General features: G+C 41.0%; 1 protein-coding gene across 4 annotated transcripts in view; it reads left to right on the plus strand.

Moving 5' to 3' along the window:
• LOC133044805 (dihydrodiol dehydrogenase 3) overlaps positions 1-8,032 on the plus strand; it is a 34,623-nt gene extending 26,591 nt beyond the window's left edge. For 2 of the 4 annotated variants that reach the window (XR_009690059.1, XM_061126558.1), the window contains exon 10: positions 7,519-8,032. The gene's annotated coding sequence lies outside the window, so the exon portion shown is untranslated. The remainder of the gene's footprint in view (positions 1-7,518) is intronic. The other 2 variants (XR_009690058.1, XM_061126557.1) reach the window with 1 other exon arrangement.
• Positions 8,033-9,030: the final 998 nt, after the last annotated feature.

The following is a 9,030-nucleotide window of genomic DNA, read 5'->3' on the forward strand; positions in this document are numbered from 1 at the left end:
GGGAGCCTGGTGGGCTGCCGTTTATGGGGTTGCACAGAGTCGGACATGAATGAAGCGATGCAGCAGCAGCAGCAGCATGTTCCTATTGGCATTTTCTAATTGTTTGAGGTTGATTTTGTAGATCTTTTTTCTTCTGTTATATTCCTTAGTTCTTCTAGGTCTTTGTTAATTGATTCTTGCATTTTCTCCATTTTGGTTTCAAGATTTCTGGTCATCTTTACTATCATTATTCTGAATTCTTTTTCAGGTAATTTTCCTATTTCCTATTGATTTTTTTTGGACTTCTGTGTTTCTAGTTTGTTCCCTCATTTGTGCAGCAGTTCTCTGCCTTTTCTTTCCTTTCTTTTTTTTTTTTTTTAAGGTGTAGTGTTTGAGGTATGCTTTTCCCAGGCTTCAAGGAAAGTTGAATTCTTTCCTTGAAGAAGGTTGAATTTTTTTTTTCCTTTTGGTTTCTGCCCTCCTAAGGTTGGTCCAGTGGTTTGTGTGAGCTTCTTATAGGGTGAGATTTGTGCTGAATTTTTGTTTGTTTGTTTGGTTTTCCTCTGATGGGCAAGGCTGAGCGAAGTGGTACTCCTGTCTACTGATGACTGTGTTTGTTTTTGCTTTGTTTGTTGTTTAGATGAGTCGTCCTGCCCAGGGTGCTACTGGTGGTTCAGTGATGCCAGGTCTTGTATTCAAGTGGTTTCCTTTTTGTGAGTTCTCACTATTTGATACTCCCTAGGGTTAGTTTTCTGGTAGTCTGGGGTCTTGGAGTCAGCGCTCCCACTCCAATGGCTCAGGGTTTGATCTCTGGTCAGGAACGAAGATTCCACAAGTGGTTTGTTATGACATTAAGGGATAGTAAAACAAATACCCAAAAACAAGAAACCAAAGATGAACCCCAGACAAATGGCAGTTACAAAAGCAGGCAAATAATAATTAAAATAATGGAATATATACATATACACCCATGAGCAAAGTGAAAACAGTCAAGCAAAAATAAAGTACAGTACATTGATTCAGCAAGCAAAGGAAATAAAAAATTGTATTTACCCATTAAGAAGAAAAAAGCTAACTTAAGCACAAACTGGAAAACAAAACTAAAGCAAGGTGCCAAGTGGAGAATAAAGCAATGAAAACAAAACTATCAAATATGTTGAGAAGAAAAGAAAGAAAGAAAAACAAGGATATGCAAAGTTAAATAGATATAGATGAAGAAGATTTATATACATTAAAGATTAACTGTAAGGGGAAAAGATCAGTAGGAAAGGCAAATGAAGGAATAAATGTAGAAAAATATAATAGGTTTAAAACATTAAAAATTAAAATTATAAAAGTGAGAAAAGAGAAAAAAATGGAAGAAGAAAGAGAAAAGGGGGAAAAAAAGGAAAATGCCACAGAACTGCAAAATCCTAATGTAGAGGCAGAGGTTTATAACAACAATAGAAGATGTGATTGAATATACACATATACAGATGCACTCATAAGCAAAATCATAACAGTCCAACAAAAATTAAGTACAATAGATTGACCGGTGAACAAAGGAAACCAAAAATTATATCTACCAGAACAAAACTAATTCAAGCACAAACTGTAAAACAAAACTAAGCAAGGTGCCAATTGGGGAATAAAGCAATGAAAATAAAACTAACAAATATGTTGAGAGGAAAGGAGAGAAAGAAAAGGAAGAAAGACTAGATATGCAAAGTTAAACAGAGGTAGATAAAGAAGATTTTTATACGTTAAAGATTAACTGAAAGGGGAGAAGAACAGTAGGAAAATCAAATAAAGGAATAAATGTAGAAAAAAATAATAATAGGTTTAAAAAACTAAACATTAAAATTTAAAAAAGAGAAAAGAAAATAAAAGAGGAACGCTCCACAGAACTGCAAAAGCCCAACATAGAGGTAAAGGGTTATGACAACAATAAAAAAATGTGACTGAGGAAAAAGGAAAAAAAGAAAAAAGCTCAAAAGTTTGATTAAATTTCTTAGTGCCAATAAAATTGACAACTACAACAGAGGGGGCAAAAAAGGAAAACAAAAAAAATCCAAAAGAATCTACAGAACAAGTGAAAAATAAGAATAATAAATGCTTTTCTTGAGTCACTGCTGTCAGAATCCTTCCCCTTGCTGGAAATCACAGTCCACCTCACCTCCCTAGGATGCTCTCCATCACTGTACTGATCTCTGGACCCGCTGTGGGGGCTGCTCAGATTCTAATCTGGTCCTACTCCTGTGTGTTCTTGCCTCCAATGTCCACAGCTATCAGAGCTAGTGCGTTTTCTTTTGTGGGAGCTCTCAGTGGCCTTTTATGTATTCCATAGACACAGAGTCTGCTTAGTTGATCATGTGGGCTTAACCTGCAGCTTGTACAGCTAGTGGGAAGGTTCTGAGTCTTCTTCCTTAGCCACACTGTCCCTGGGTTTCAATTGTGGTTTTATTTCCACCTCTACATGTGGGCCGTCCACTGAGGTTTAGCTCCTGAGGCTGCCCTGGAAGGCTTGGGTTTGTCCCTGTGAGGGCCAGGTGTGGTGGTGGTGCAGCTGCATGGGTTGCAGGGGTTCTGGCAGCACCAGGTACTCAGGGGAGTTGGTGGCTAGGGTAGTAGAAAATAAAGTGCTCTAGAAGGGTATGGCAACCAGTGTTGGCCAATACACTCCAGTATTCTTGCCTGGAGAACCCCCTGTCTGACAGAGAAACTTAGCAGGCCAAGTCCACAGGGTCGCAAAGAGTCAGACAGGACTGAAGCGAGGCTGTGTGCATAAACACAAGAATTTTTTTTTTTTTTTTTTTTTTGCCTATGGCAGCTCTACCACAGTGAGGGTTGAGTGTGAAGGTGGTGCACCTGCTTGACTTGTGGGGACCCCAGTGGCGCCAAGTGTGCAGGGACATGGATTGCCTCTGTGGCAGGAGTTATGGCTCTATCAGGGTCTTTTATCAAGCCTCTTGTAGCTGGCGATCAGAAGACCTCTTTGGCCATTCTTTGTCCATAGCTCTGCTCGCTAAGGCACTTAGAGGGCTCCCTTGCCTGGGGTCCTTCTTTGTTGTTGGGCACATCAGGCACTTAAAGGGGCATCCTGGGTCCTACTCTGTAGTTCAGTGTTCCAGGGGTTTGAAGGGCCAGCCTCTCTGCTGTTCATCTGCCGATGCTGGTGTGTGGGGAGAGAGAGAGGCTATGGTGATGGCTCCACCCCTTATGCGTGACTCAGCAGTATTGCCTTGCTTCCATGGCTGCCAGGTTTTCCTCCACAGACATTTCCCAAGACAATCTCCTCCCTCACATACCCTCAATCTGTCTGTCTCTCGACAGTCAACAGCAGCCCTCTCACTGAGATTGCTCCACAATCCCTAAACTCCAGCTCCCAGCCACTGTCCCTTCCAGGAGACCAGCATTCCTGCCCAGTGTCTATATGGCTGTGACAAGGACTGTCTGATTCTCATTCCATTTAGGCTGCCACAGATAAGCTGTTTCACTCTCAGCCTTAAATGTTTCTCCTCTGACTCAGACAATTGCCCTGCTGGGGGGGATCAGATGCCTGCTTCAGTTCCCCCACCCACCAAGTGCAGGTCCAGTCCTACTAACACTCCTGTTTTCCCCCCTAGTTCCTATGTCCTACTGAGTTTTGTGTGGTTCTATATATTCTTTTCCACTGGTCAGGTCCTCCTGTCTGCTCTCAGCTGTTGTTCTGCATGCACTTCTGTGTCTGAAGGTGTATTCCTGATGGATCCGTGGAGAGAGATGTACTCCACATCAACCTACTCCTCTGCCATCTTGTTCTCCCATGGTCAGCATTTGATGAGTTCTTTATTCATTCATTGATTTACTCAACAGAACTTTATTGAACACTTTTAATAAGAGTGTCTTGTCAATACATAAAGCAGACAAGAATGAAATGAAAGTAAGAAGTGTCTTGAGGTGACAGTCTAGTGGAGGGTGAGGATGATGAATGAAATCACAAGTCTTTAGATGTTATAAATGGATCAATGCCCTTTGGGAGATGACTGTCCACATAATCTTGCATTTCTGACACCTGATTGCAGAGGCACTGACTATCCTTCTTGCCATACTAATTCTTATTTGTACAGAGAACAGCCTTGCAACATACACAGTGGCACCCTCCAGAGAAATGGAGGGTGTGCTTACTGTCCAGTATTATGAAGAAAACATCTCCATCCAGAGAAAGGGCAGGCATGCTGAGTGCTTAGTGCAGTTGGTCCAGGGCCCCTTAGACTTAACCTTTTCCTCCTATAGTCCAATCCATCGCCTGTTTATGTGTCGCCTGGTCTCACCACTTCAACTTTTAGAAATAAAGAGTCAAGGATGAACCTTGCTGTGGTGAACATATTCACAATATATATGTACATCAGATTAAATGGTAACCTTTAAGACTACATACTGAGACATGTCAACTATGTCTCAGCAAAGCTGAAAAATGATATTCTTACGTTAGCTATGGCATATATTGTGGGTGATAAACATTCCATCTTTTGCTGGCATTCGTGAAACCGGGGCAAGGTGAATTGAAGGCCTGAAAGTCAGGTTAAAATCTTATATTCGTCATGAATTCTAACAGTGATATGGAGAGAAAGAAAGCAGGGAGGGGAATGGGTCATGCTGGGAGGTGGGGGGTTGGGTGCTCTAACAAGGTAGTTAGAAGAGATGTCACTGAGATGGATGCAGTTGAGCAAAAGTGAAGGCAAACAGTGGACACGTGGGGCACAGAACAGCAAACCTAAGTCCAGGAAGAGGGCTTCCATCTCATTTAAGGGCCAGCAAGTTGGTTGATGTGGGTGGAGTTTAGTGAGGGAGGGAGACAGGAGCTGAAGATACGGTAAGAAAGCCAGTGGGGCTAGGGGGTCTGTGTCCTGTAGGCTTCTGAATGGACTTCAGGCTTAGAGAAACAGACAACAATATTTCAGGTTTCGAGCATGGTAGTTACATGAGCAGAAGTTAAAAAAAAAAAAAAAAAAATCACTCCAGCTATTATGGTGCTGCATGCTGCAGTCCATGGGTTGCAAAGAGTTGGACATGACTAAGCCACTGAACTGAACTGATTGGGCTTCCAAAAATCTGTTTTGTTTTTTTTTTTTCCATCATAATACAAGGCCTCCCAGATGATCAGAGTAAGTTCTATAGCAATGAAAGAGAGTATCTCATTAGCTCTGTCATGCAAATATTTGATAACCCTTGGTGGAAAAATGATAGATGGGATTGATAACTAAGATAGCCGAATCATGTCTTCCACTTCTTATGTTCAATGATTTCCTGATTCTATGATAAGCTAGGAAACCTAAGTGGAAGGTCAGTGTGTGTGTGTGTGTGTGTGTGTGTGTGTGTATTTTTTCTTTTCCTTGCTTGTAGATCTAAGGCATATCCACTCTATCTGGACCTTGCTCAGGGTATCTCAACTGGTCTTTTTAAGAAAAAAGAGGTTCTGCTTTTTTTCCAAACAGCTATAAAATTTGCCTCCAAGTCATGATAACCTGACTATTGGCTTTTAATCTTAATGACTTCCCTGAGGGAATAAAAGCATTTGCATTTATTCTGGCACATAATACATTCTTGCATGCATTTATAATTCTTCCATGCACCTTCACATAGGTTCTCCAAGGTTAGTGCTTTCCAAAATATCATTTCTACGTTTTATGTCATATGGGGGATATGGAATAAGTTCTGGTGGGCCTCCCAGGTGGCACAGTAGTAAAGAATCTGCCTGCCAATGCAGGACACACAGGAGATGTGGGTTCAATGCCTGGGTCAGGAAAAATTCCTGGAGGAGGAAATGGCAACCCATTCTAGTATTCTTGCCTGGAATATCCATGGACAGAAGATCCTGGCAGGCTACAGCCCATAGGGTGGAAAAGGGTCAGATGCAACTGAGTGACTAAGCACAGGTGTTACATTGTGGGGTACAAAAGGAGGAAAAATATTCCTCTTTTAGGGCTCTACAAAAATTCAGGTGAGAGATGATATTGACCTGGACCATGGAATGAGCGATCAGTAAACGTGGTCAGAAGTTATTAGAATAGGGATATATTTTAAGAGCAGAGTCAACCAGAGTGTATTTATGGACATAAATGAAAGGAAAAGGGAATCAATTCCTTGCTGAAGGGGTCCTTGGTGGTGCGGAACATGGTTCCCTCCCATTTCTCTCTTCTTCAGTTCAAGTCCACCCTGCAGCCAAATCCACAAACTGGACTTTTACTGACAGGGAGCCAGACCAACTTCCTCTTTGTTTTCTCCTATATTCCTGGGTGGGCCCAGGAATTTGCATTTTTATAAAAATTTCAGAAGTAAGTTGAATGCAGCTATTCTGTAGACATATATTTGGGAGGATCCTTTTACTGATTTATTTTATTTTTTAACTTTTTATTTTATACTAGAGTATAGCCAATTGACAATGTTGTGATGATTTCAAGCAGACAGCAAAGGGACTCAGCCATATATATTCTTGTATCCATTTCCCCCCAAAACTTCTCTTATGCAGGCTGCCACATAATATAAAGCAGAGTTCCCTGTGCTATACAGTAGGTCCTTGTCAGTTATTCCTTTTAAGCATTGCAGTGTATGTGTCCATACCAAACCCCTAAATATCCCTTTCTCCCATTGGGAAGACCTTTTAGAGTTTGAGTCATTTATGGTTTTTTCTTTGGCGACATCTAATAACACCTAACAGGTGTAGTTTATGAGTCATTACCTGCTTCTTTCTTCATAAAGAATCTAACATCCCCAAGGCAATGCACTATTGTCTAACCATTCTTGTGTTCTAACCTTTGCTCCAGTCATACTGCATTCTGACTCTTCTAATTGCTAAGTAAACATAGAAATCAAGCAGGGGTTGATATAAGTTCAAATCTTATCAATTAAGAAAATATGATTGTTACTGAATCGCTTTGTTGTATGGCAGAAACATAAACAACATTGTAAAGCAATTTTCCTCCAACTTAAAAAAAATTAATGCATAAGAAAAGAAAATGTTGCATAGTTCTTGGCTATAGGGAATGGATGAGTGAGCTTTACTTAATAGGGGCAGGCTTTGTGTCTTTGACCCTGGAACTGAACAAGAATTGCAAGAGCAGTTTTGCATCATTTTGCCAAAACCATGTCTGTGTACATGTGACAGTGAATCTAGTGTTACCTGGATGGTGAGTAAAGAGGTGTCCCCCTTGGATCCACTAGATGTGTTGTGTACCTTAAATGTGTTGTGTATCCATCAGGTCAGGGTTCATCTCCAAAAGGGAAACTAAAGATGCTTTAGAGATGATGAACACAGACTTGACTGAAAGCAACTTAAAAAGTTTGTGACCAAATAATAAGATGAATGACCCTGAATTTCTATATATTTGAGCAGTATTCCTTGGTATGTTTCTACTGTGAGTGCCAAAATTCACACATAAAAGCTTCCAGATACTGTTTGAGAGAGACTTTCTGTGACCTGATATGGGATCTTTTCTCCCAGCACGGTCCGAAGTTGTCTTCTAGCCACACATTGTTAGGCGATTGTATTAAGACTTTTTTCTTGTTTCTGTTTTGCAGCAATAATTAGACATTGAGACCTCGAAGCAGTAATCCTCTCTTTTCCCTCTGTAGCTGGGCTGACCACCATGCAGGCAGCTGGACCTGAACGCACAAAGGACTTGGGGCAATGGGTGTCTCTGTGAAGCTAGTCCCTGAAGATGGGGGTACTCCCAAGTCTTTGCTCTGTATCTAAACCAGAGTATGTTCTTCAGCTACAATTTTCCAAGAAAGATCAAGATCTTCCAAAAAGAAGGAATAACTGTATTTTCTTCTTATTCATCTGAATTTGTGGGTGGAAATCACGAACACTGTATTGAGCAGAATTTTCTAGTTATCAGAACAAGAACAATAGTTGTGCTTGCTCCAGGACATGAAGAAATTGTTCTCATTGAAGATGGAGTAAATGAACACCCAGCAGATGTTGAAATGCACATCACCTAAGAAGAGATCCTTGAATGTTTGCTTGCGAATCTGAGCATTTCTTATACACTATTATCAGCCCCTTCTATAATAAAGATGTTTATGGATGTAACACTTTATTCCTGTTGTGATCTGATAACATTTATTCTGTGAAGGCAGGAGGAGAAGGGGACAACAGAGAATAAGATGGTTGGATGGCATCACCGACTCTATGGACATGAGTTTGAGTAAGCTCCAGGAGTTGGTAATGGACAGGGAATCCTGGTGGGCTGTGGTCAATGGGGTCGCAAAGAGTCAGACACAACTGAGGGGCTGAACTGAACTGAACTGAAGAAGGGCTCCTTGAACACGTCCTTGAGAATCTGAGATTTCTTTTATATTACTATCAGCTCCTTCTATAATAAAGATGCTTCATGGTGTAGCACTTTATTCCTGTTGTGATCTGATCATACTTATCCTCTGATTGTGACTGGCTTTCAAGTTTACTCAAACTCTGAGATCCGGTAAGTGCAAGAATAACAAGATGAAGAAGAACAGGTGGTGGTTCTGAGATGTGGAGGGGAAGAAACAGAAACAGGAACCAGGGGACATGACCAAAGCACCTGGGCCACTGTCACCTGGAGCTTACCATCATCCTGTCCCCACAGTTACTGTGGTTTGGGATGCACAGTGTAGAAAACTGGAGTCAAAGTGAAACAGAAGAGAAACAGAGGTGGCCTCTAGAGGGTGGGGAGTGAATACATCAGAGTGCTTGTTGTGATGTTTGTGGAACAATGTGTTTCCATTCCTGGGTGTCAGCTGTTCATATAAAGACTATAACAATTTCTGCCATGTCATGTCTGCTGGTTGGGAAACACTAGGACTAGGTGTAAACACTAGTTCAAGGTATAAAAACTAGTTCAAGTTATAAAAACACTAGTTCAAGGTATAAATCCAAATGCTGTTAGAAAGTGCTTTGAATTCAGTAGGGAAGAGAAATGGTGGTAGTCAACACAAATTCAGAATGAGTGAAGAAATATAAAAGCTATACATTTTTATTCAGTAGGCAGGGATAATCAAAAGATTAATTATGGAAATAGACAGCAAGAAGATCCAACCAGTCCATACTAA

This window comes from Dama dama, chromosome 23, assembly GCF_033118175.1.
Source record: "Dama dama isolate Ldn47 chromosome 23, ASM3311817v1, whole genome shotgun sequence".
NCBI classification, from domain to species: Eukaryota; Metazoa; Chordata; class Mammalia; order Artiodactyla; family Cervidae; genus Dama; species Dama dama.